The following is an 11,533-nucleotide window of genomic DNA, read 5'->3' on the forward strand; positions in this document are numbered from 1 at the left end:
GAGACACGGAGAAAAGGAGAACATGCTTGGATGACGTGACTGCACCTGGAAGGAAGATCCTACTGAAAACAAGGTTCAGACTGGGCACTCCAGTGCTTCCAATATGACATCTTGTGCCTTCCTGACCTTGGGGATGGCATGTTCTTTTCAGGTCTAATCCTCTAACTTCCCTCTGAAGTTTCCCTTCCCCTTCTCTACTTTTCTCCCGCCAAAATAAATTCTCCTCTCCACTTCATATTTATCTAATCTCTCTCTTTGCAAAAGATCAAAGCAAACCAGACATTAAAAGCAGACAGGTATTTATTAGTTTAACCCAAGAAACTGTTTGGCACATCATTGTTTCCCTGTGCCTGCCAAACAAAAAAAAAAAGCACACCTCTTTCCTTATCATGTACATTTCCACAATTAAATGTTTCATCCAATTGAAGTCAATGATTTTTCATTAATCCCCTATAGCAGGAGATGAAAATACCTTTTTAAGATTCAGTACCTGCCCTCAAAAAGTTTACAGTATATGCAATCTGGCAGAATGACTCAAGGAAATAAACAGCAATTAATAAGAAACAAAACTGCAACCAGAGGCATGCAGACAAAATCCTTAGAGGACTAAGGGAAAGGAAGAAACATAACCAGGAAAAGCTTCACATCATTCATTCACTATATGAAGTAGCTTAAATTTGAAGCAAGTTTTGTCCAGAAAATGAGACAAAGACACTAAAAGTAAGAAGACAGGTTAGGGATATCTCATTTGCTTTAGTTTTTCCTATTTAAAAACTTCAAGAGCAATTGTAGGTTTATGACAAAATTGAGTGGAGAATACAGAGTACAGGAAAGTACAGAGATTTATCATATACTCCCTGCCCGCCCCCCCCCCCCAGGCCTGTCCTCCCCTATTAGCAACAACACTGATCAGGAAGGTGCATTTCTTACCAAGGGTGAATCTACAGTGACACCTCACAATCACCCACAGCCCACAGTTTACCTGAGGGTTCGCTCTCGGTGTCTTATACTCTGTAGATTTGAACAAAAGTATAATGATGTATATCAATCATTGTAATAGCAGATAGAATATTTCACTGCCTTAAATATCCTCTGTGCCCTACCTATTCATCTCTACTCCTCCAACCCCACCCTCTGCCAACACAGATCTTTTTACTGTTACCATAGTTTTACCTTTCCCAAAATGCCATGTAGTTGGGATCATATGCTATGTAGCATTTTCAGACTGGTTTCTTTCACTTAGTAATAAGCATTTAATTTTCCTCTATATCTTTTCTTAAAAAGATTTTATTTATTGAGAGAGAGAGGGAGTGAGAGAGCACGAGCAGAGGAGGGCAGGGAAAAACAGGCTCTCCGCTGATCTGGGAGCCCGACATGGGGCCTGACGTGGGGACTCATCCCAGGATCCTGGGATCATGACCTGAGCCGGAGGCAGATGCTTAACTGACTGAGCCACCCAGGCACCCCTCCTCTATATCTTTTAATGGTTTGATAGCTCATTTCTTTTTAGTGTTAAATAATATTCCATTGTCCCTAATGTACCACAATTTATTTATCCATTCACCTACTGAAAGACATCTTGGTTGCCTCCCAGTTTTGGTGATTATGAATAAAGCTGCTGTAAACATTCATGTGCAAGTTTTTGTATGAACATAAGTTTTCAGTTCCTTTCGGTAAATACCAAGAAGTGCGAAGGGTGGATTGTATAGAAAGAATGTGTTTAGTTTTGTAAGAAAATGCCAAACTGTCTTCCAAGTGACTGCACCATTTTGCATTTTGTACAACAATGAATGAGAGCTCGTGTTGCCCTACATCTTCTCCTGTATTTGGTTTATCAGTGTTCTAGATTCTGGCCATTCTAATGGGAGTGTAGTGGTATCTCATTGCTGTTTTAATTTGCTTATCAATCTATTGATCTTTTCAAAGACCCAGCTTTTGCTTTGGTTGATTTTCTCTATTAATTTATTTTCTTTATTGATTTTCCTATTGATTTCTGCTCTAATTCTTACTATCTCTTGTCTTCTACTTGCTTGGACCTAATTTGTTCTTCCTTTTCTAGTTTTCTAAGGTGAAAAATTAGATGATTGATTTTGGATCTTCTTTTCTAATCTATGCATTTCAATGCTATAACCCTCCCTCTAAGCACTGCTTTCTCTGCATCTTAGAAATTTTGATAAGTTGTGATTTCATTTTCATTTAATTCAAAATATTTTTAAATTTCTCTTGAGATTTCTTCTCTGACGCATGTGTTATTTAGAACTGTGTTGTTTAATGTTGAACTATTTGGGGATTTTCCAGTTATCTTTCTGTTAATGACTTCTAGTTTAAATCCACTGTGGTCTGAGAGTAGACATTATATAATTTCTGTTCCTTAAATTTGTAAAGGTGTGTGTTATGAACTAGAATGTGGTCTCTCTTGGTGAATGTTCCATGTTAGCTTCAGAAAAAAATGGGTATTTTTGCTGGATGAAATGGCTTGTAGCTGTTCATTATATCCAGTTGATAGATGATATTGTTGAGTTTATTTATGTCCTTACTGATGTTTTGCTTGCTGGATCTATCCGTTTCTAAAAGAGGGGTGGTGAAGTCTCAAACTATGGTAGTGGATTTGTCTGTTTTTCCTTGAAGTTCCATTAGTTTTTGCCTCATGGATTATGACGCTCTTTTGTTAGGCACATGCATATTAAGAAAATGTTGTATTTTTGGAGAACTGACCCTTTATCATTATGTAATGCCCTTCTTTATCTCTGATGACTTTCCTTACTTTGACATCTGTTCTGTCTAAAATTAATATAACTACTCCCACTATCTTTGGATTAGTGTTAGCATGGTATATTTTTTCCATGAATTTATGTTTAATCTATATGTGTCCTTATATTTAAAGGAGATTTCTTATAGGTAACATATAATTATGTCATGTTTTTGGTCCACTCTGACAATCTGTCTTTAATTGGTGCATTTAGACCATTTACATTCCTAGTGGTTATTGATATAATCGGATTAAGATCTACTATATTACTGTTTTCTGCTTGTTCCCCTGATTTTTTGTTTCTATTTTTGTCGTCAACTCTTTTTCTCACTTTTGTGATTTTAAGTTAGCATTTTTATATGATTCCATTTTCTCATTTCTTAGCATATCAGTTATGCTTTTTGTGGTCCTAGAGTTTGCAAAATACATTTACGACTTGTCCAAATCCACTTTCAAATAACACTATACTACTGCACGTGTAGTGTGAATACCTTATAATAAAATAACTCTAATTCCTTCCTCCCATCCTTTGTATCATTGCTGTAATTCATTTAACTTATATATAAAAATATATGCATATGTAATTGAATATATAATTGCTCTTACTATTTTGAACAAACTGTTATGTGTTAAATCAATTAAGAAAAAAAATAAAAGTTTTTATTGTACCTTTACCTATTCCTTCTTTGATGTTCTTCCTTTATTTATATAGATTCACATTTTTGACTATATTATATTCTTTCTCTCTAAAGAACTTCTTTTAACATTTCTATCAAGGCAGGGAATAGGTCCACTGGCAACAAATTCCCTCCAGCTTTTTTTGTCTGATAAAGTATTTCTCCTTCACTTTTGAAGGATAATTTCACAGGGTACAGAATTCTAAGTTCATAGGTGGTTTTCTCTCAATACTAAATATTTCACTCCACTCTCTTCTTGTTTGCATAGTTTCTGAGTTGAAGTAAGATAGAATTCTGATCTCTGTTTCTCTATAGATAAGTGTTTTTTTTTTTTTCCCTTTCTGGCTCTTTTTCTTTTTCTCCAGGATTTTTTTTCTTTATCTTTGATTTTCTCTAATTTGAAAATGTTATTCTGAGGTATAGTTTTTTTAATTTAAACTCAATTAGCCAACATATAGTACATCATTAGTTTCAGATGTAGATGAGCAGTGGGTGTTATATGCAACTGATGAATTACTGAGCTCTACATCTGAGGTGTAGTTCTGTTGGTGTTTATCCTGCTTGGTCTTCTTCTGAGCTTCCTTGAACTATGGTATGGTTTCTGATGTTAATTTGGGCAAATTCCCAGTGATTATTGTTTCAAATATTTTTCTCTTCCTTTCCCTTTCTTCTTCTTCTGGTAGTCCCATGATGCATATATTATACTTTTGTAATTGTCCCGCAGTCTTCAGATATTCTGTTCTGGTATTTTTCTTCGTTTTCTTTGCTTTACAATTTCCTAGGATTCTATTGCTATACCTTCTAGCGCTGAGATTCAATCCACTAAAGGCATTCTTCACTTCTGTTGCAGTGGTTTGTACCTACAGCATTTCTTTTTGGTTCTTTCTTAGGATTTCCACCTCCTGTATATACCACCCATCTGTTTTTTTGTTTTTTTTTGATTTTTTTTTTCAGGTTTTTTTTTTTCTTTTTTTTTTTTTATTCTTATGTTAATCCCCATACATTACATCATTAGTTCTAGATGAAGTGTTCCATGATTCATTGTTACCACCCATCTGTTCTTGCATGCTATGTACTTTATCCATTAAAGCCCTTAGCATATTAATCAGAGTTGTTTTAAATGCTCAGTCTGATAATTCCAACATCCCTGCCATGTCTGGTTATGATGCCTTCTCAGTCCTTTCAAACTGTGTCCTTTGCCTTTTGGTGCGCCTTGTAATCTTTTCTTGATAGGGGGCATGATGTGTGGGGTAAAAGGAACTGCTATAAATCAGCTCTTAGTAACATGGTACTGAGGAGTGGGGGAGAGAAAGCATTCTTAGCATTCTAATCATAGTCCAATGATTAGGTGTCAGTCTTTTAGTGAGCTTCTGTCTCTGGACTGTGAATTACACGAGTATGTCTTAGTGTTTTCTTCCCACCTCAGGTGGAACAGGATGGCTACAGTGGGCTGGATTTGGGCATTTCTCTTACCCAATTTTTTAGGCTCTGATAATACCCCAGTGGGTTAGGCTCTGGTTAACTAGTTTCACCAGAGGGCAGGCTCTGTTAACAACAGAGTGCTGTAGAGTATTCCAAAATGGTTCCTTTTCTACTCTCCCCATGGGAATCTGACTGAGCTCCTCTAGGTAAATCTCCTGATACTGTGGGGCCCCACTATGACTGGGGCCCCCTAGAGTTTTTAACTCTCAGAACTGTTCACACCAAAACTCCAGAAATTCTTCAATTTCAGTTCAGGTTCTCACGCTCTTGCCCTGGATCCCATGCGATTTCTACTCAGTCTCTGTTCTGGTGAGCCATGACTGTGTGTCTTTTCTGTCTTTGGGGCAGTGGTTTTTCCAGTGTTTTCCCCTCTCTTATGGATCCAAGAGAATTGTTGATTTTTCAGTCTGTACAGTTTTTAACTTGTTGTTAGGATGAAATGGCAACTTCTAAGCACCTTATAAATGGAACTGGAGATAGGAAGTCCAGCTTTAATTTTTAGCAAATTACTTTACCTTTTATAATGTTCTAATACTTATGTCCTCTCTTCTTACCTAGAGGTTTTTTTTGTTGTTGTTGTTTTGTTTTGTTTTTAAGCCTTATCTCTTTTACTTGTTTACTGAAGGTAAACATTAGTCTAGTAAAACCATGGCTCATCCAAGATTTGCCATTTACCTTTATTGCCAAGTCACAAGGACAAATATCCTAAGGTGCAACATGGTAACAGTAGAAGCAATAGTTGAAGGATGAAGTCTTTCAGAGTTGGCGGCCATGACACAAAATAAGTAGATTGTTTTTCAGCCCAAAGATTTTAATACTGTTGGCAATGAGGATAGCATGTGATACCAATTATGAATTTGTTAACTCATAAGTCAGTGTATCATCACAATGCTAATTATCAGTTTATCATTGTGCCCCAGTCTCTGCAGAGATGTAGTCTACAGTGTCCCTTAATCCTTCATGTCCCTAGCTGTGTACTCTAACGTATGCAAATGGGATTCTTGAAAATCCCAACATTATGTGCCACTATGGTGAAAAAGAACAAAAACAGACTATAAAATTATTTTCAATCATTATCTCTAAAATTGAACAGTTGTTAAAGTGCAAATAAAATATTATAAATGTATTTAAAAGTTAATCTTAAGATGAATATTGGATATTAAGATGTTGCTCTGAGATAATGATTATGATGATGTCATTTTTTTTTTTTTCACTTATTTAATGGATCGAATGCTTTGCCACTATTTCTGGCTCCTGAAATGAGGAAAGGATTACTTTTTCTCTTTACTGGCAATTAATTGAATGTATAATTTTGAATAATCATTTGTAATTATTTTTTGGGCATGGTCCCATACCTTTCATCCAATTCCAAAAGCCTAACATATGTGCTGAGCTTTTGAAGTTAGCTTAGAAGTAGAAGGGTTATAATATGGGGGTTGGCAATCATTCCACTTGAAATAGGACCAGAACTTCAGGGTGCCATGCAGATGTCAGCAAAGCAAAATGCTGTCTTTATAAATTCACCAGCACACCGTTTTACAGAAGTGGTAGCAGTCACCTTCTGCCAACCCTATCTGCAATGGTCAAAATTGAAAATATGACTACAGAACAATTAAATGTGATTTACTTTTTGTGTGTGTGAAATTCACTGAATTTCATAACAATCAGAATTCTAGTAACAGTGTACAGTTGTTAAGGTATGATCTCTTGGGTCAATCAGATCCAGATTTTATCTTAGTTTCTTATTTTTTAGGGTAGGCTTGGGTAAGTTACTGAATTCTCTGCTCTTTAGCTTCATTATATGTAAATGGGATCAGTGAAGATTTCTATACAGGATCAGACAGTAAATATTTTAGGCCTTGCCAACTATAGGGTCTCTGTTGCAACTACTTAGCTTTGCTTGGTAGAGCAAAAGCACCCATAGACAATCTGTAAACAAATGGATGTAGCTGTGTTATATTCTAATAAAACTTTATTTATAGATATAGAATTTGAATTTCAAATAATTTTCACATGTCACAAAATATTCTCCGTTTGATTACGTTTCAACCACTTAAAAAGTTAAAAATCATCCTTGGTTCATTGGGTTACACAAAAACAGATAGCAGGCCAGACCCAAAGACCACGTTTTGCTAAATTCTGATCTATAAAATGGGCAGAATTGTAGTAGCTCCCTTATGGAATTCTGATGAAGCATAAGAGAAACAATGAACGTAAAGTTCTTAGCATTATTTTGGCCCTTAAAATTTTTATTCAAGTACATGTGGTTTTTATAGACTAGTCATCCCGGGAGTTAATATATATTTTCAACCATGTTATTTGGAATGGTTTTGTGTACCTCTTTGAGAAGTAGCTTAAAAGACTGCATTAGACCCTCCTACTTGCTGAGTACTTGGCAGCATAAGCCAGCAGGGAAGAGAAGCATGGATGTACCAGATGAAATCAAATGACTTAGCTTTGTAGCCAGCTCCTCAGTGCCACAGGACTTGAGTAATTCCAAGTTCCAAACAAGCCAGCAACGATGCTGAAGGAAATACAATTTGGTAGGTTGAACAAGGTAGCAGGAACCACTCACATCAAGAAGTGTTGAAGTCAGTAAGCCATTAATACAAAGTAACATCATTAGGAATACCTTCAGAATTAGTCAAGTGAGCAGAGATTTATGACAAGGATGGAGATATGACATGCTGAACTCAAAAATGTGATATTAGACAAAGAGTACAGAGATTGATATCAGCTGTGACTTGATGCATATTTGAGTTGCCAGTGCTCAGCAAGGCTCCCTGCCTGCCAAGTTTACAGCAGTAAAACTTATATCACTGGTGGAACATAATGGTCTTGACTGGTTCAGGGGAGATGATTGGGATTTAACAGTAAACACATACAGACCAAGCAGTGCACTGTCCTTTGCACATAGAATATCTCATTTAATCTCTACTCAACAGTCCACAGTATGTATTGCTCTCATTTAATAGAAAAACTTAGTGGTAGAGCCAGAAATAGTCTATCTGAATCCAAAGCCCATTCTCTTTTATAGCATCGAGTGTCTACTTTTTCTCCTAAATGCCTCTGTTGGCTCTCTCTATGTCTTTTAAAGTTTTGATAAAGAATGTTTGCTAGCAGGACTGAGCTTGCTCAATGAAAGAACCCAAAGTCTCTAGGATAAAGGCAATGCTGATAATCAGACTCACTTGGGTTTTCTTTTTCTAATAAGACATTTCCCTAGTTAGGAAACTTTCATTATTGCATAATCCACAACTTGCCATCTCCCACTTCTCTATAAATACATAAAGTAATACAATCAGAGATAGCTTTATCAAGACTCTAATAAAGCACAGCTTGGAGCCCTCTCCATAGTGGATGTGGAGAGGTGCTGGGAACATGATAGGCTGCCCAGCTTGGGTATGACCCTCTATCCCATGATGGTGGCTTGGGCTGAGGACAAACCAATAGAATACCATTTTTACTTTCAATAGTTAGATCTGTGCCTCAAAGACCTTATTATGTATCTAGACCCCACCTTTGACTTAAAGAAGAAAGAATTCATTCAGAATCTGCTCCATTGCTCCCTACTCAGAGGTTACCATGACCAGGCATCATGGCTGCATCATGCCCTGTGCACCAATTGTCTGGTGAGGGTTGGCTTAGGAAGAGGTGATGATACAGGGAGGATGTGGACAACTGGACCGGCAGCATTCATTGCAGTTCTGTGATGACTCGCCTCCGTACAGGAAGCACTTTCTGAGAAAACGTGACATTACCAATAAAGAAATATGACATAGAGAGAAACTTATGAATCAATGATTTTTAAAAATACACCCAACTTTCCATCAGTCATGCCAGAGCAATTGAATATTACCTCTCTATTTTCCATTTATAAAATTATAACACTGCTGTCATGTGAAGAGGCAGAGAATATGCACCACAAATTGTTGGAAATAAAGTTTGAGATAAGTGTATCAGATTTTTAGTTAATAATACTGACATCTTATTTTTCTACACTGTGTGATATTTGTGGCACTTGGCCATTTAATTTTTTTTATTCGTTAGGATTTCTCATTCCTAATAAATATACATCTTTATCCCTTACTTTTATTCATACTTTTAAACCTATCCTTAAAGAGAGGGTCATACAATTGAATGTGTTTCAGGCACCATAAAATCTGAATCAGCCTGAGTCCAAGGGTAAAGTCTCTCTTTCAGCATGCAGTGGTGCCAGTTCAAGACTGCTTCTCTGATAAATAGAGATCTTGTCTCCTATATTGAAAATATTGCAAATTCTTTACAGTATAAATCCTTCTTTCTCACTTTGTACATTGCTAGTAGTAGTGTGTTTGTCAGTTGCCTGTGTATTTTTTGCCTTGGTCATAAGTGACTTGGAAATAGATAATGTTGAACTTGCATATGGAGAGGATTTTACTAGCTATGGCCTTAGGCAAATTATATGAACTTTCAATATCTCATTAAAAAAATCTATTATATGAGTTGTGCTGAGCATTAAATGAAGTTATGCAGGTAAGGGACCTAGAATAGTTTCTGGCTTTCAGGAAATTTTCAGTAAGTGTTGGCTAATATTGTGTTTATCAACATCATTTTTATTGTGCAGATCTATGAAAGACAAAGATGAGTTTTGGTGTTTCATTCCTTGGATATTTACATTGGTCATTAAATCTTCAGCACAGGGGTAATTTGATGATGTAAACAGTAAGAAAAATAAAAAATAAATTGAAGCTGTGTTTGATGAAAATGGATGAGTTCATAGAGAGATGTGTGACACAAAAGTGGTCCACCAACTTGCTCTGAAGACAATACCACCCTTTACCCACAAGAGTACTAAATATATTTGATACAGTAGCAATTTCATGGAATGTTTATCCTTCCACCATGACTACTTTGATAGAGTTTCCACAAACACAATCCCATATATAGATGTATGAGGTATATCATGTCTAAAAGTAAATCAGACTCATAGCCCATATAGATCTACTTGGTTCTGCTCAGCTCCCTGATTAGATGGCAGGAGGAGTTGGTATTCATCCTGTCTGACACATCTTAGTGCATAATAGAACACCATAAAGCCTGGCAACCTGACAAATACCTTGTAAGAATAATGCAAGTAATTTTGAGTTCCTGGGAAGAAAACTATTTTATAAATTCAAGGCAGCCTTATATCTAACTTCCTTCCTGATGCTTTGTTAAAATTGAGTTTGAAATATAAAAGAACAAAGAAGCCCAGCCCTGCACTGTATACAGAGGAAGTCCTATTCAATTATGTGTTTTCTTAATTATATGTCTGAATTCATAGTTAATGATTAAAAAACACAATCTTTTTCAAATAAAGAATAAAACTCCCACATTTGCATTCATGCAAAACAAACAAATATCTTAATCCTAGTGATGATGTACATATCATTGTGTGAATGCTTTTTTCTGTAGTCCATAACTAGTTGTTAAATATATATTTCAGTAGATCAAATTAACATATCAATCTCTCGAAATTGGATCTGTGGCTGCAAGCCAAGGAATGCGGTTAGCTTTCAGAAACTAAAAGGGAAAGGGGACAGATTCCTTCTATGGCATATAGAAGGAAGGCAGCCTTGACTACACCTTGATGTTAGCCAGTGAAAACCATTCTGGATGGCCTTCAGACCTGGTGTTGAGAGGGTAACACAGGTGCTAGAGTCCTTACCACAGTGTCTGTAACAGAGGAGGAACTTTCTATATCTCAGTCGCCTTCCTGTTTTCTTCCTGGTGGCGATTTCCTGCTTGATCCTGATATCCTACTTTTGGGAGTCCCTCTTTCATAGGGACATTAAGTCCCCAGAGGAGTCAGGAAAAGATGGCGGAGGAGTAGGGGACCCTATCCAACTGGTTCCCGGAATTGAGCTGGATATCCACCAGACCACTCTGAACACCCACAAAATCAGCCTGAGATGTAAGAAGATATATCTGGATCTCTACAAACAGAATATCGCAGGTGGTTGGTTTCGAGGTATGAAACAGGCAGCCGTGATTCTGCAGGCAGATATCAGAGTATAAACAGCAGTGGGAGGGAGCCTGGCTGTGGGGATCCTACACCGCTGGTGAGTGATAGCCTCCCACGCTGGGGACTGGGCACAGACTCGCAGCCCGGTAGCGGCAGGGAAAGGACTTTAGGGCAACTCCCAGGACTGAAACCCGGAGTGGCAGGGCTGCACGTGTGAACTGGGGGTGGCTGGCAGTTTTAGAAGCACAAGGGGCAGAGACGTGCCCCGACCTGGAGGCAGGACTGGGGGCGCTGCTGAGGAGCATGCAACCCAGGACACTGCAGTTTATAGCAGCACAGACAGAAACGGAGAGAGTGTGGCCTGGAGAGCTCACTGAAGAATAGACTGCAATCTCTCTGCTCTGAGGCAGAGGGTTGGAAACGATCTCTTCTGCTCTGACTCTCAGATGAGATGCCAAAAGCTGCCAGGGAAAGCTGCCAGAGAACAAATGCCCCCAAAACTGGTTTTCACTGAGCCCATCCCCCCCTCACAGGGGGCAGGGCAACTCTTCCCAAACAGGGTTGCCTGAGTAACAGTGCAGCAGGCCCCTCCCTAAGAAGACAGGCTGGGAGAACAAGAAGCCAGCAACTTAAAGGTCC

The sequence above is a fragment of the Leptonychotes weddellii genome, chromosome 8, assembly GCF_054177405.1.
Source record: "Leptonychotes weddellii isolate Sample4059 chromosome 8, ASM5417740v2, whole genome shotgun sequence".
NCBI lineage: Eukaryota > Metazoa > Chordata > Mammalia > Carnivora > Phocidae > Leptonychotes > Leptonychotes weddellii.